The sequence below is a fragment of the Emydura macquarii genome, unplaced genomic scaffold, assembly GCF_026122565.2.
Source record: "Emydura macquarii macquarii isolate MOO-44397 ecotype Brisbane River unplaced genomic scaffold, CSIRO-AGI_Emac_v2 contig_3128, whole genome shotgun sequence".
NCBI lineage: Eukaryota > Metazoa > Chordata > Testudines > Chelidae > Emydura > Emydura macquarii.
In genome coordinates, this window is record NW_027133265.1 from 2,130,320 (window position 1) to 2,145,773 (window position 15,454).

Consider the following 15,454-nt stretch of genomic DNA (forward strand, 5'->3'; position numbering starts at 1 on the left):
TTTACACAGAACATGCAGTAAATATATAGACTTGAAATAAATACATGGATGGTTATTGCTATATAGGGGAATGAATCATTTTGATTTGCTTAGAAATGGCATAATTTCTTGAACATTCTTTTAGATCTTAAAATGAAACCAAGTTTTCAATAAATTCTTATGAATTCTGATTCTAAATAAAATAATTAATATATAGAAAAAACACAGTATGCTTGTGCACCCTCCCCACTTCCTACTCACTGTGATATCCATTTAGGGTTTATCTAGATTAGGAAGAAAGGTTGATTTTAAATTGGGATTAGCCAGCCCTGACCTAACCACAACCTGATCAGCACATACCCTTACAGTACTTAAAACATCACTCCACCATCACCCAGTGTATCCTTACCTTTTTTGTCAATGCCTTCTCTTAACAATGATCTCAGATTTTAATAGGGCAGCAGCTGAGGGAAAGATAAAATGGGGGGAAAATAGAGATGCCCAGAGACAAAAATTACTCGTGGGATGGAGACATGGAGGCATGGGAGGATGACTCTTGGGACAACCTGATAACCAATGGTTTATTCATGGGTGCACTATAAACTAATACATAATAATTCTGCAGGTTTTGCCCTTATGCTGAGTTTTACTAATCTATTTGTTACAGCTAATCTCTTCAATGATATACTATGGCTATCTTGAGTTTCTTATGTTAAAGGTCCTTTTGGCCATAAGTAATATGTACATTAAGGTGAGGTGGTAATAAAGGTGTTTATAATGGAGTTCAAGGTAGTTTTGCCTCCTCCATCTATGTCATGACAATTTTGTTAAACTCAGCTACAGCTCAATATAGTTATATTATAGTTCTATTAAAAACATGCTTTGAACCAAGTATTATTATTATTTATTATTTGTATTGGACCAATTATAACTAGTATTATTATTTATTTGTATTTCCAGAGCCCCCAGTAGACTTAATCATGGACCAGGACCTCACTGTGCTAGGCATTGTACAAACACAGAATAAAAAGACCTTCCCTGCCCCAATGGGTTTACAATCTAAGAATAAGACAAGAGACGAAAGTTGGAGGTAGACAGATGGGGGAGTTCAAGGAAACAATGAGACAATATTGGTCAGAATGATAAGCACTGCTCTCAGCATACCAGCAGTCTAACTGTTGTCCAGGTTTTATTTTTATGTGTCACAGCAAAGGAGAGTTTTGAGGAGGCATTGGAAGGTGGATAGTGAAGCAGCTTTGTGGATGTTTACAAGGAGTGCTTCCCAAGAATGTGGAGCAGCCTGATATAAAGCACAGAAGCGCTTGTTTGTAAATTTAAAAAGTGGGTAGAAGAGGTTGGCATTATGGGCCAATCGGAGGCAAGCATCGGCAGCTTGATAGCAAATGAGAGAGGATAGGTAGGATGGGAATTGACTGTGAAGGGACTTGAAACTAAATACAAGCAGCTTATTTATGATGCAACAGAGAAGGAGGAGCCCGTGGAGGGATTCAAAGAGAGGGGTGATAGGGTCAAAGCAACTGGCTAGGAAAAAAGAGTTACTAACCTGTTCCATAACTGTTATTCTTCAAGAAGTGTTGTACATAGATTCATAGACTCAGAGATTTTAAGGCCACAAGGGAATATCAGGATCATTTAGTCCAATCTCCTGGACATTGCAGGCCACAGAACCTACTTGACCACTGCTGTAATATGCCCATAACCTCTGGATGGGTTACTGAAGTCCTCAAATCTTAATGTAAAGACTTCAAGTTACAGAGAATCCACTGTTTACTCTAGTTCAAACCAGCAAGCAACCTATGCCCCATGCTGCAGAGGAAGGCGAAAAAGTCCCATGGTCTCTGCCAATCTGTCCTGGGGGGAAATTCTTTCCCGACTCCAAACATGGCAATCAGTTAGACTCTGAGTATGTGGGTGAGACCCTCCAGCCAGACACCTGGGAAAGAATACTCTTTAGTAACTCAGAGCCCTCTCCATCTAGTGTCCCATCTCCAGCCACTGGAGAGATCTGCTAATAGCACTCACGGATGAGCCATATGCCATGGTAGGCAGTCTCCTCATATCATCCCCTACATAAAATTATCAAGCTCAGTCTGAAAACAAACTAGATTTTTTGCTTCCACAACTCCCATTAAAAGGCTGTTCCAGAATTTCAGTCCTCTGATGGTTAGAAACCTTCATTTAATTTCAAGCCTAAAACTTATTGAGGGCCAGTTTATATCCATCTGTTCTTGTCCATTCCACTCTTGGGGTCTGTGTTCCCAGCACTTAGCTATTGGAAAAAATTTTCATCAGCAGTACCCATTGGATGGCTTGAGTGCCCTCTGCAGCCATGCACCAGTGCGTGCAGGTATAAAGGGCACAGCTGCCCTCAGTCCCCCTCAGCCCCTTCTTGACAGAACTCCAATGCAGAAGGATAGGGAGATGGGTCATGGAATGGACATGCGCAACACATCTTTAAGAATAACCGTTACAGAATAGTTTAGTAACCGGTTTTTATTCTTTGAGTAGTTGCACATATGCATTCCACTCTTGGTGACACACAAACCATGAACCAGCAGGTGGGATCAAAGTCTATATAAATAAAGACTGGAGGACAACTCATCCAACTCTATCATCGTCTCTTGAGTCCTGTGTGACAGCTTAATGAGAAGCAAATATGTGGACTGAGGACCAAGCTGCCATTCCACAGATGTCCAGAATTGGAACATGTGCCAGAAAAGGCAAAGAGGCTGATTGAGATCTTATCAAATGAGCTGTGACTCTGCTTGATGGCGTGACATTAGCCAGGCCATAGGACACGAAGTTATCCAAGAAGAAATTCTCTGAGTAGAGACTGATTGTCCTTTCATTCTGTCTGCAACTGCCACAAACAGTTGAGAAGACTTATGGAACTGCTTCTGTCAAGGTAGAATGCCAGTGCTCTTCTGACACCCAGAGTGTGCAAATGTTCCTCTTCCCAGCTCAAGTGTGCTTTTGGGAAAAATGCAGGTAAGTAAATTGACTGGTTCACATGGAAAGAGGACACCACCTTTGGGACAAACCTCAGCTGAGGGTGCACGTAAACTTTGTCCTTAAAGAAGATGGTATAGGGAGACCCAGATATTAACACAAGCAGATTTCCTACACTTCTGGCAGAGAAGATGGCAAACAAAAATGCCACTTTTGTTGATAGATATAGCAGAGAGCAAGTATCCAAAGGCTCAAACAGGGGACCTATAAGCCTTGACAACACTAAGTTTAGGTCCCACCGGAGAACAGGATAATGCATCTAAGGATACAATTTGACTAGGCCTTTCAAAAAACCTTACTGACACGTATTTAGACAAAATAGACCGGTTAATCTCACAAAGGGGGATAGCGGAAATTGTTGCTAGATGTACCTTGATAGAATTAACAGCCAATCCTTGATGTTTCAGATACAACAGATAATTTAGTATGTGCTGAATCAGGGGCATGCACAAGGGGGGACAAGTAGGAGCACTGCCCCCCCCAGTAATTGGCAGAGGGGCACAGAGTCTTTCACCTCTTGGGGCCGCAGTGGGGAAGGCACAAGCTCCCCTGGCCCCTGGGGCCCTGAAAGGGAGGGCATGCACTCCTCTGATCCCTGCGGCCCTGGCAGTGGTACAGAACGTGCTCCTCTAAAAGCGCTGGAATTTAAATTCCTGAGCACATCCCAATACTGAATCGAAGAACAGGATGGTAAGACTCCAGAATGGCATGATCAGATGGAAAAACGTCTCCACTCAGAGAGGTAAGTAGCCCTAGTAGATGGCTTTCTACTATTTAGCAGGACATCTTGAATCTCTTTTGAGCAAGACTGCTCCCTAATGTCTAGCCATGGAGCATCCATGCATTAAATGAAGAGACTGCAGGCTTAGGTGGAGTAGATGATCATGATTTTGGGACACTAAGTCCGAGTCCAGTGAAAGTGAAATTTGAGGTTTCACAAAAGCTTCCGCCAGAAGTTTTTGCTTATTTATTATGTGCCATGCAGGTTCCTGGGTGGCTGAGGACGCGGTATCTGCTACTCAGCTTCCTGGGTCACTTAGACTCCCCAGGGAGATTACTGATGAACCTGGGAAGCTGAGTAGCAGATACCACCTCCTCAACCACCCGGGGAACCTGCATGGTGCATAATAAATAAGCTCAGCTCAGGGGAGTGGAGGGGCAGAGAGCACAAGTGGCGGGAGCCTCAGGGGAAGGGGAGTGTGGGGGAGAGGAGGGAGGGCTGAGTGGGAAGGGGAGAGGAGGGGCACAGTGAGCGGCGGCAGGGGGGTTGAAGAGGAATGCAGCAAGTGGTGGGGAGTAAGGCTGACTGGGGGAGAGGAGGAGAGAAGAGACGCATGCTGAGAGCAGGGAGGGGGCCCAAGCAAGGGAGAGGACGGGGCCTGGGATGGAGCGGGGATGGAGTGTGGGCAGGGCCATGGGTGGAAGAGGCAGAGCGGAGAGCTAGCCTCCCCAAGGGGAAGCTTCACCCACCGCCCCTAGTGCCCACACTGGGGATATGAATATGACTTTGGCCTGGTCCCATCTTATCTTCAGTCTTCTTCAGCTATCCCTCAGTACGAGGATGATGTCTGCAGAAAGGCTTCATTTATGGATTTTAAGGTGGCTAAAGAGCCCAATTTGAGGCTTGCAGATTTTCCCACAGAGGTGACAGGTGAAATCTTGGAGAAGACATAGTTGTTGGCTACAGTGTTGTGTCTTTTCTTTCCTTCTTTGTCGCTTCTCTGTCTCATGAGCATGTCTGTTCTCCTCAAAATGGGCTGTAGCTTGGTGAATGGCACCACTGTGTTCTGTTCCATGCCAAGTCCTCCCAGTTTGTTGGATTGATACCACCCTTTTTAAGGTGTACTTTCAGTATGTCTTCAAAGCACTTCCACTTGTCCTCTACAAGCCCTTCTTCCCTGACTTAATTGAGACAAGACGACTTGCTTTGGGAGGTGAGTGTCAGGCATATGTACTGTGACAGGGTCAGACTAGATGCCTACCGGAAGTGCTACTATTTGTAAGCCAGGGAGTGCTGGCTAAAGGCCCCTCCCCCAGCCTAAGGGGAGGAGCCACTGAGCCCGGGATACAACTAATTACAGGGGACAACTAATGAAAAAATAGGAGAGGGTGTGGGGGTCACAGGGTCAAACGAAGAAAACCAGAATGGAACACTGAGCAGAGAACCCCAGACAGCGCCCACTGCCCCCGGAAGGCGTCAATGGAGCCAGCGGATGCTGCCCAGAGGAACTCTGCCCGGATGCGTGAGTGCACGAGTGAATGGAAGTAGGCCCCACAGTCACAGAGCGTCCCCCGAGAGTGCTAGAAGGCCAATATATCAGCCCCAGGCTCAGCAAGTTCCTTTCCCCTGGTAGCTGAGCAGGGATTACTCCAGGTTAATTAACACACTTGGAGCCAATCAAGGCCCCACCCAGGACTTGGTAAAAGCCTCCCCTCCAGAGAAAGAGTGTGCCTGGAGTTGTGAGAGTGAGGCGAGCTACCAGAGAGTGTGTGAGCAGGCAAGACGCTGTCAGAAACCAGGAGAGTTTAGGAGAAGGAGCAGAATGCTGGCAGAAGAGAACCCTGCAGGTACAAAGACTGGGGGAAGGGAAAAACCCTGCCCGAAGAGAGCAAAGGACTTTTCCCAGGCCTGAAGTCCTCATGAAAAAGACCCTGCCAGAAGGGAAAGATTGAACTGGACATTTGGTTTGGGCATTACCTCGCCCAGTGGGGCTGTCAGAGGTCAAGAGCTCCCCTGGCAAGGAGGCCAGGAAGGGCCCTCTCTGAGCAGGGTCCAGACATTAATTCAAGGGGCACAGGGAAGTAACCCAGGGAAGCTAGCAGCTTTCCTGAAGCAACAGTGTGAGGCTGCTACTTGTAGGGTCCCTGGGTTGGGGCCCAGAGTTGAGGGTGGGACCGGGCTTCCCCACTCCCTAGCAGTCGTTCGCTGGAGAAGCAAAAGCTCCAGAGAAGAGGCAAGGGCCTGTGAGAACCAGAGACAGGACTGGGACCCAGCAGGGAGTGGCCATCTTAGAGCGGCTATATTACCCTCCCGCACAACTAGAGGGTGGAAGAACATTAAGGAGTGAAGCAGTTCTCTGACCTACTTCTAGAAGGAAATGCTGGACCCACCGAGGTAGAGGGAGAGCTTTGTCACAGTACACAGTGGCCAGCCCAACAGAGTTGGTGCTTCATGATCTGCGTTTCTACACTGCTGATGTTGGCTGCAGAGAAAACACTGATGTTACTGCATTGGTCTTCTCAACTGATTCGAAGGATCCTCCTCAGGCAGCACTGCTGGAACCACTCCAGCCACTTGAGATGTTGTCTATAGGTCACCCAAGGTCTCACACCCATAAAGGAGGATGGAGATGATAATTGCCTGGTAGATCAAGCTCTTGGTGCCTGTTTGCAGATCTCTGTCATTGAAGACTCATTTAAGTAGCCCTCCAAAGGATGTGCTGGCACAGTGGATCCTGTATTCGATTTCTGTGTCAATGCTGGCTATTTGGGAGAAGTGGCTGCCAAGGTATGGGAAATGGTCCACATTTTCCAGGGGTTCTCTACTAATGGTGATTTGTGCAGTATGAAGAATAGTTTGTGCATGTGAGGGCTGGTAAAGTACCTCGGTTTTTCTGATGTTGAGGTAGAGACCCAGGCTGTGATAGGCATCTGCAAAAAGATTTAGGGTGCTTTGCAGGTGCGTGCTCTCTGTGTGCGAGGCTGATGCAATCATCTGCATATTGAAGGTCAGTGATGCCAATTCTCATGATCTTTGATTTTGTTTGGAGACATCAGAGATTGAAGAGTTGGCCGTCCATACAATACTCAGTCCCGATTCCATCAGGAAGGTGGTTGCGGATGAGAATCAGGATCACGACAAGGTAAAGGGAAAAGAGTGTTGGAGCAATGACACAACCCTGCTTGACACCAATGCAAATGATGAATGATTCGGTCTCTGAGCTGTTGCACAGAATGTTGGCAGTCATCTCATCATAGAGTAGTTTAATGATGGAAATGAATTTCTGTGGACATCGAAATCTACACAGTACCTTCCATAGAGCATCATGATTGATAGAATCAAAGGCCTTGGTTATGTCAATGAATGCCATGAACAGGTCCTGGTGTTGCTCTCTGCACTTCTCCTGAATCAGTCACCCCATGAAGATCATGTTGGTTGTACCTCAAGATGGTCTGAAGCCACATTGTGATTCAGAGAGAAATTCCTCAGCAAGAGAGAGGAGATGGTTTAGTAAGATCTGGGCAAGGATCTTCCCTGTGATGGAGAGGAGGGCAATACCTCTGTAGTTCCTGCACAAAAATTTGTCCCCTTTCTTGAATATTGTAACAATGTTGGCATTGTTAGGTCAGGGGGAATTTCTTCACAGGTCCAGATTTTGTCAGGGATTTGGTGGAGTTTGTGCTGGAGCTTGTTTCCCCAGATGTAAAAACCTCAGCTGCAATGCTGTCTGGGCCAGGTACCTTGTGATTTTTTGTCTGGGTGATGTTTTATATTTCTTAGGCATGGCTGTGAGAACTGCATCAGGAGCACTGTAAAACTGCTCCTTGTTGTCTTCCTCATCATCAGATGTTGGGGCATAGGCACTGATGACTGTGGTATATTGGTTGTTGCAGAGCTTGAGCCGAAGAGTCATGAGGCACTCATTGATTCCCATGGGAAGCTCCAAAAGCTAACTGGTGATCTTATTTTTGATGGCAAAACCAATCCCGTGGATGTGTCTCTCTTCAGGTGGCTTTCGTTTCCAAAAGAAGGGGTAGCCACGTCCATACTCTTTTAAATAGCCCTCATTGGTCCAGCGGCTCTCACTAAGGGCTACAATGTCAAATCTTGCTAGTTCTCTGGCAATTATGGCAGTTCTTTCTGGGCATTCATTGTTCTGAGAGTCCATAAGGGTGCATAGATTCCAGGTGACAAAATTCATTTTCTTGTATCTCTTATTTCAGCCGCAGAGTTGAGTGATCCCACTGGGATGCAGCCATCCAGTCGGAGGAGTGTGAGACAGTCTATGTTTGAGGCACCTTTTCTAGTCCACTCCCTATTTGGCGTGAGCAGAGGGGATCCTAAAAAGGCCTGCTCAGTCACAGCTGTTGCTGCTACCGAAATGAGCTTCTGTCTCAGCCAAGCACAAGATGACCTTCACACAGCTGCTGCCTGTGTGCAAATTTGTGACTGAAGACTCCTAGAGATCACTGCTCCTGTTTTCACCACTAATCATCCATCAACACAGGACTTTATGTAGGTGTCAGCCCTTTGTCAGAGGCCTGTACATGAAATCTTTTAATGTGGGAAAACCAGTGCACAGGCGATAATGACACGAAGCTTGACAAGAGGAAAACCTGGACCCAGTGGCAAGGAAATCCAAGACAACTAGGGGCCTCCCTCCTGCTTCAGCCCTCATCCACCTTCACAGCTGCAGAGCTCTAAAAGATCCTCTGATGTGCCCAATCTACTGTTGGGGGCTTGTGGGGTTTGGACCATGTTTAGTCAGGAGCCTTGTTTCAGACCTGCTCGCCAAGGGTGACCCTACCAGGAGTATGAAAGCTCCGGACGGTATAGCTCTGAGGGTCTTTAGTCCAGGCAAGCCTCTCAGCCATGACAAGATTGCAGTCCATCCAGTATTATCTTCAGTAATACCTTGTGAATGAGCAGAATTGGTGGGAAAGCATAAAGGAGCCTGCCTGACCATGGTAATAAGAATGCATCTATCAGGGAACCTGGGCTGTGACTCATAGGGAACAGAACTGCTGACACTTTTTATTGAGACTTGTCACAAATATATCAACCTGGGGAGACCCTCTCCATTAGAAAATATATCTGGCCACTTGTGGTGACTTGCTCAGATGTCCTGCAATAAGAAGGTAAGAAGCTTCTAGATCTATTGAGTTGGCAATGCAGAACTGCCAAAGCAGAGATTCCTTTTGATAGAAAAAAGAGCAAGCTCCTCCCTGCTTGCTGAGGTAGAACATTGCAGCTGTGTTGTCTCTGAGGACTAACAGGTGGCTTCTCTTGATCTGCAGCAGAAAAACCTGGCATGCCAATCTCACAAATTTCAGCTCCCTGATGTTGCTTTGTTAAACTAAGTCCTCTGCAGACCATAGTCCCTGAGTCTGTAGAGAACTCAGATGGCCCCCCCAGTCAAGGGCAGAAGTGTCCATCACTAAAGTGAGTGTTGGTTGTGGGCAGGCAAAGGGAACACCAGTGCATACATTGGTGGGATTTATCCACCAATCTAGGGAGGCAAAGACATGAGACAGCACCCTTACCACCGAATTTAGATGGTGATTGCCTGGTGAGTAAACTGAGGTTAGCCAACCCTGTAGAATTCTGAGGCACAGACTGGCATATTGGACCACATATGTGCACAAGGCCATATGCCCCAGGAGCCTCCCACAGTTTCATGCTGTCAGAACTGGGTGAGCTTTGAGATCTGGAACGACTGAATTACCTGAAACCTCAAGTCCAGAAGAAAAGCTCTGACTTGAAGTGAGTCCATTACTACCCCTATAAACTCTATCCTTTGCACTGGGTGGAGGAGAAATTTCTCTGCATTGACTAATGGTTCCAGAGCAATGAATGTTGATTGGATCAGAGATACACTGAACAGCACCTGCACCCTGGATCGATCCCTCACAAACCAGTCATCCAGGTAGAGAGATACTTGCTCTCCTGATCTTCTGAGGAAGGTAACTATCACTAACTTTCATAAAAACTCTGGGAGCTGCTGACAGGCCAAATAATAGTACGGTGAACTGGTAATGATTTTAATTTACCAGAAATATGAGGTACTTCCTGTGAGCTTAATTTATCACCACATGGAAGTAAGTATCTTTTAAGTCAATGGCAACATACCAGTCTCCAGAATCCAGGGAGGGGATAATAGAAGCTAAGGTGACCATGCGAAACTCTATCTTTTTAAAGAATTTGTTGAGTTGAGTCTAAAATTGGTCTGAGACCTCCTTTTGCTTTCAGGATTAGGAAACAGCAAGAATAAAATCCCGTCCCTCTGTGACACAGTGGAACCTCTTCTATGGCACCTGCCCGAAGGAGAGATTGTATCTCCTGGAGAAGCAGCTGCTCATGGCAGTGGTCTTTGAAGAGGGGCAAGGAGGCAGGATAGCAGGGAGAGGCAGAAACAAATTGGAGGGTATATCCCACCTTCATAGTGCTCGAGACCCACTGGTCTGAAGTAATTTGGGACCATGCACTGAGGAAGTGGGAAAGACTGTTTACAGATATGAGGGAGATGGGCTCTGGAAACATGGAGACTGGCATGGTTTCCTTGACCAACCCATCAAAATGATTGCTTTGCACTTCCTATGTGTGTCTAGAAGGCCCAGGAGCTGGAGCTGGAGCTGAAGCAGAAGGAGGGGCAGGCCTGTGCCTACAACACTTGCTCTTGTTTTTTTGACAGGTCTTCATGAGGAGACAGAGTGGGATAATGATGTGTCTGCTGAGGCTGATGGTACTTTCTGACCTGGGGAGGCGTGCACAGACCCAAGGACTTCCAGGTCACCCATGAGTCTTTAAGGCCAAGGAAATTGCTGCTGGTCTGCTCTGAATTATTCAACATGCATAAATTTGGAAGAATCTAACCCTTCATTTTTTCAGTTTCATATAGAGATCAAACAAATTAATACAATTATTCTTTTTGTTGCTGTTACAGATTAATTTCACAACAATTAGCAAATCATATAGTTGAAATTCTGATGGGGTTATTATAATGAATGATGTACACACTCAACCTGCATAGATAATGTATCTTTGACTGCCTCACCTCAACTATATCTACTAATCAGGTTTTCACACCATGTTTTCTAAGATTTCAAACTGTTGAATGTCTTCATACAGTGTCCAGGTTTTTAAAATAGCAGTTGCTCAGAGAAAGTAGTGTTATTTTTGTCATGAAAATGAGCAGATATTACTCTAAATACACACAGAAAGCAACTCTAATGAATAAAAATGTCAGTTTTATATAGCCACTCTTCTGATAACATTTTAAACAGAATTGTTTGTTTCTGATAGTCAGGCAGATGAAGTAGGGTTTTCTTAAAACTGCTTTCTATAGAAACAGTCTCTTGTGTGAAAGTTTTCCAAACTGTTATTCCAACACATCTGATTTATTCTGAGGTTTAACTGGAGGCACAATAATCACAGCTCTCTCTCAAAATGTGGTGGGCATGGATAAATACTGCATCAAACTTAGTTCTTCAGATTATTTACAAATCAACTAAAAGAGAATGAGAGTGACAAGATATTGTTAAAACCTAACCCATTTAAAATAGGATTATTTGTGTCCTTAAGAACTCTCTCTGTGTCCTCTAATTATTTGTAGATGGTCTTCAGTCCTTCTTCCACCTCAGTTGTTGCTTAGCCAAGCTACTGTACACATTCAGTTATTTGAATCTTTTCTCAAATGAGCTCCTCATTCTATAATAATTTTTGTGAATGCTGTTCTCTGAGCTGTCTCTCTATCTTTCTCATAGTGAGATATTTCATTTACTTTTGGGTATTTCAGGTGTAGTGTCACCAGAATCTAACAAAGAAAATTAGCACATCCCATCTCCATGCTATGATGTTACAGCATATGCAGCGCAAAACTGCACTGGCCTTTTTTGCTGCCATTTCATTTTGCAAAATCATTTATACACTCTTTACCGTCCCATAATCTCTTTTAGCAATACTGCTTTGTAGGTTTCTCCCATCCTTGAAGATCTGTATTTGAATTCTTTTCCCCAGCGACATTAATTTTCATGTTCCCAGGTGATTCTCCTTTTGTCATTGCCTGCGTATGTTTCTAAACTGTTCCCAGGATACTAGGTATTATTCCTGTCTTCACTGGATATCTGCTTCTTTCTCTCCCTCTCTGTTCAGACCACATTATTTCCTTTTATGAGTCCTTTTCCTGGCTCCCTCCATATTAAGTTCAAGCTCCTTATTGTCAAGACTTCACATGGCTCTACTTCAGCCTACACATCAAATCTCAGCTCCTTCTATCCTCGTTTTTGTGTTGTATGCTCCATCTGCTCTCTCACCAGTCTGCTCCATTAATATCCTTCTTGTGCTCCTGACTTTGTGCCTTTTCCATATTGTCCTTTATGCTTGGAATAGCCTAACCCCCTCCTTTTCATCAAGTGCCATTCTCCTTCCCCCTTCCAACTTGTTTCTTCCAACTTCCGATCCCTACTCTTCATGTTACAACGTTCCACTTCTTCTTGTACCCAAAGAGGGAAAAAACCTGCAAAGCAACCATCCACAATTTATCTGTAAGAAGAAAAGCTTCAAAACCCAGCTCTACATCATTCCTTCCCTCTTGCTTTTCTGTTGTCTCTCCTCCTCCTCGTCTGTCAGTTATCCGTTTGATTTAGATTGTAAGCTCTTTGAGGCAGGGACCTAGCCTTGTTACATTCTGTTATAACCATCTATACATAAGTTGGTTTCCACATAGTATTCAGGGTAAAAAAAAAAAAAAATGGACTGAATGTACAATGTTTGCAGTAACTTCCATTTAGTATAATCTGCAAATTTGATTAGCATGTGTCTCTCCTCTCACTCTAACTGAACACTGATCACTGCAGCACCCCCTAGACACCTCCCACAAACATGATACAATGTCATTTACCCTTTGTGGTCATTTAATCGGTGTTCATTTTGTGTGTCAGTGGAACCATAATTATCCTGTCCTTACATGGTCCACATCACCACATCATCTGTGTATTCTTGTGTGGATGAATGTTATTGTAAAGATACGAAAGGCAGTAGCCAGCCTGACATGATGGAATGATAGTTTAGTGAGTCAAGTTTTACAGTACGTACTAATAAAAAGTAAGCTGTTAACTCATTCTGAATCATAATACTTCACTGTATATTTAGCCAAGCAGGCTAACGGATCCGATCAATCATTCTCAATATTCTGTATTGAGTAAACTTAAGCAAAAGAAATGCTCTTTCCTAATCCTGGTACTACAAAATGTAATTAAAGTGTCCTTGGATAATAAAACAATTGCATATTGCTTTTGTATATCAGAAAGTTTTATGGTAAGGTTCACAAGACCCATAGAACATATACTTGGTGAACTTTAGATTTAAAAATAATAGTGAGGTGAAGGAGAAATCAAGTTTTTTATCCTCTCTTACTAGAGTGAATATATATGGCCCTGATCCTGAAAGGTGCTGAATGACCTCAGCTCCTATTGACCATCTTTAAAGGATCAGCCTCACAGTTCTCTTGAAAAATAGAAGACCATAGTCTGTAGTGCTAGCCCTGTTGTGTGGGTGAATAAAGATCTCGTTTTTTTCTATGTACAGAATGATTAATTACAAAATAAGGACACTCTTTCAACCATTCAACTTCTTAATTGTTGCATTACTCACAGTATGAGTAAAGGGCTGGTAGGAGGGCATAGGAGGCGTACTACTATTTTGGATGTAAGTTTTATGTTGGTTTTGCTGGGAAAAAAGCACATTTACAGTTACTATTGAAAAATATCTCAGCTGTTAATATCTAATATTTATATACAACAGTATTTTCATAGTTGCCTGGTAACTAGTGAAAAGTATTCCAGAGAGTAAATTGAATCTATATGACAAAAGTCAGAATAATTTGACATTATTTTTTGACAAGTTAGATGCAGCTTACTATTAGATTGCATGCCTAAGATGCCTAAATTATTTGTTAACTTTAGAATACAGGACATAGGGAGGCCTGAATATTACCAAGAATTCATTAAAAATTAATTTTTCCTGTTTTGTTATATTTTATCATTTTGATTAGCATGGATCTAATCAATCTCTACTCCCTCACTGCTGTCTGACTTATTTGAGCTCCCTCAAAAATTATGTAATCAACTAGAGGGATATATTTTCCTTGTAGCTTTAGATCCTTTTAACATGAGTTACTGCAAAACCCAATGCAATTCACTAAACCATGATGTGAAATTTTTCAAAAGCACCTAACTGACTTAGGAGCCAAACTTAGTTCCCTAAATTAGTTAGGTGTTTTTTAAAATTTTACCCGATACGATTATCATAAAATATGTTGTATTTAGCCAATGTTTTATGTCAATAACAACGAAGTCTGCACTATCATTCATTAGCTTGATATATAATTTACAAGTAAATCGGCACCCTGACATTGTATTGCTGCATGAACTATGAATACATTGTATATAGATTAGTTTACAGTCAGGTGATATCTGGCTTCTTTCAAATTCTGACACAAACCTTTTGAGCTCTTTAACCATCCCCAACCCCTCAAAAACCCTCACTGCATTAGCTATTTGAGGGAAAACAACTTAACATTCAGGAAAGAACCACAGAAACCAGAGGTGGGAAAGACCTATTAGAATCTAGATCATCTCAGTCATTCTCTTGTTAATGCTAAGTTGTTCCCCATGATGCATTGCCAGTTTTGCTCAGGTAAGTTTTCAAACATTTTCCATGCAACTGACAAAAATAACAAATAAAATTACCCTGACTTAACAGCAATCATTTGAGATTTGCTGCTTAGTTAATGGCATTGTATCTCCAGCACACCCTCCTCAGGTCATGAGCCAACATGCTTTTTAGACATGCTTTTTCTCTTTTAAGGTTAAAACGTATCCACCTACACTTTGCCTTCATCTCTCTTCTCTGAACTTCCCAAAACTCACTTTTCATCTGACATTCTCAGCACTAAATTCCATCTAGTTGCGCCTCATTGTCACTTCTGCAGCAGAATGTGATAGAGTTAACATAAAAATTACCCAAAATAATATAGCAATTCAAATGATCATAAAAATATTTCCTGTACTCTTTCCTTGCCATTTCCCCCCCACCCTAGTTATCCCCATAGCATTATAGAATTGTATAGCATTATCCTGCTAAAGAAAGGGATCTGGGGGCCATAGTGGATCACAAGCTAAATATAAGTCAACAGTGTAACACTGTTGCAAAAAAAGCCAACATCATTCTGGGTTGTATTAGCAGGAGTGTTGTAAGCAAGACACAATAAGTCATTCTTTTGCTCTACTCCTTACTGATTAGGCCTCAACTGAAATATTGTGTCCAGTTCTGGGTGCACACATTTCAGAAAAGATGTAGATAAATTGGAGAAAATCCAGAAAAATGGTTAAAAGTATAGAAAACATTACTTCTGAGAGAAGATTGAAATGTTGGGTTTGTTTAGTCTGGGGAAAAGAAGACTGAAAGGGGGGGAACATGATAACAGTTTTCAAGTACATAAAAAGTTGTTACAAGGAGGAGAGAGAAAAATTGTTCTCTTTAACCTCTGAGGGCAGGACAAGAAGCAATGGGATTAAATTGCAGCAAGAGCAGTTAAGGTTGTACATTAGGAAAAACTTCTCGTCACGGTAGTCAATCACTGGAAGAAATTTGCCTAGGGAGGTTGTGGATTTTAAAGAGCAGGTTAGACAAACACCTGTCAGGAATAGTCTAGATAACACTTAG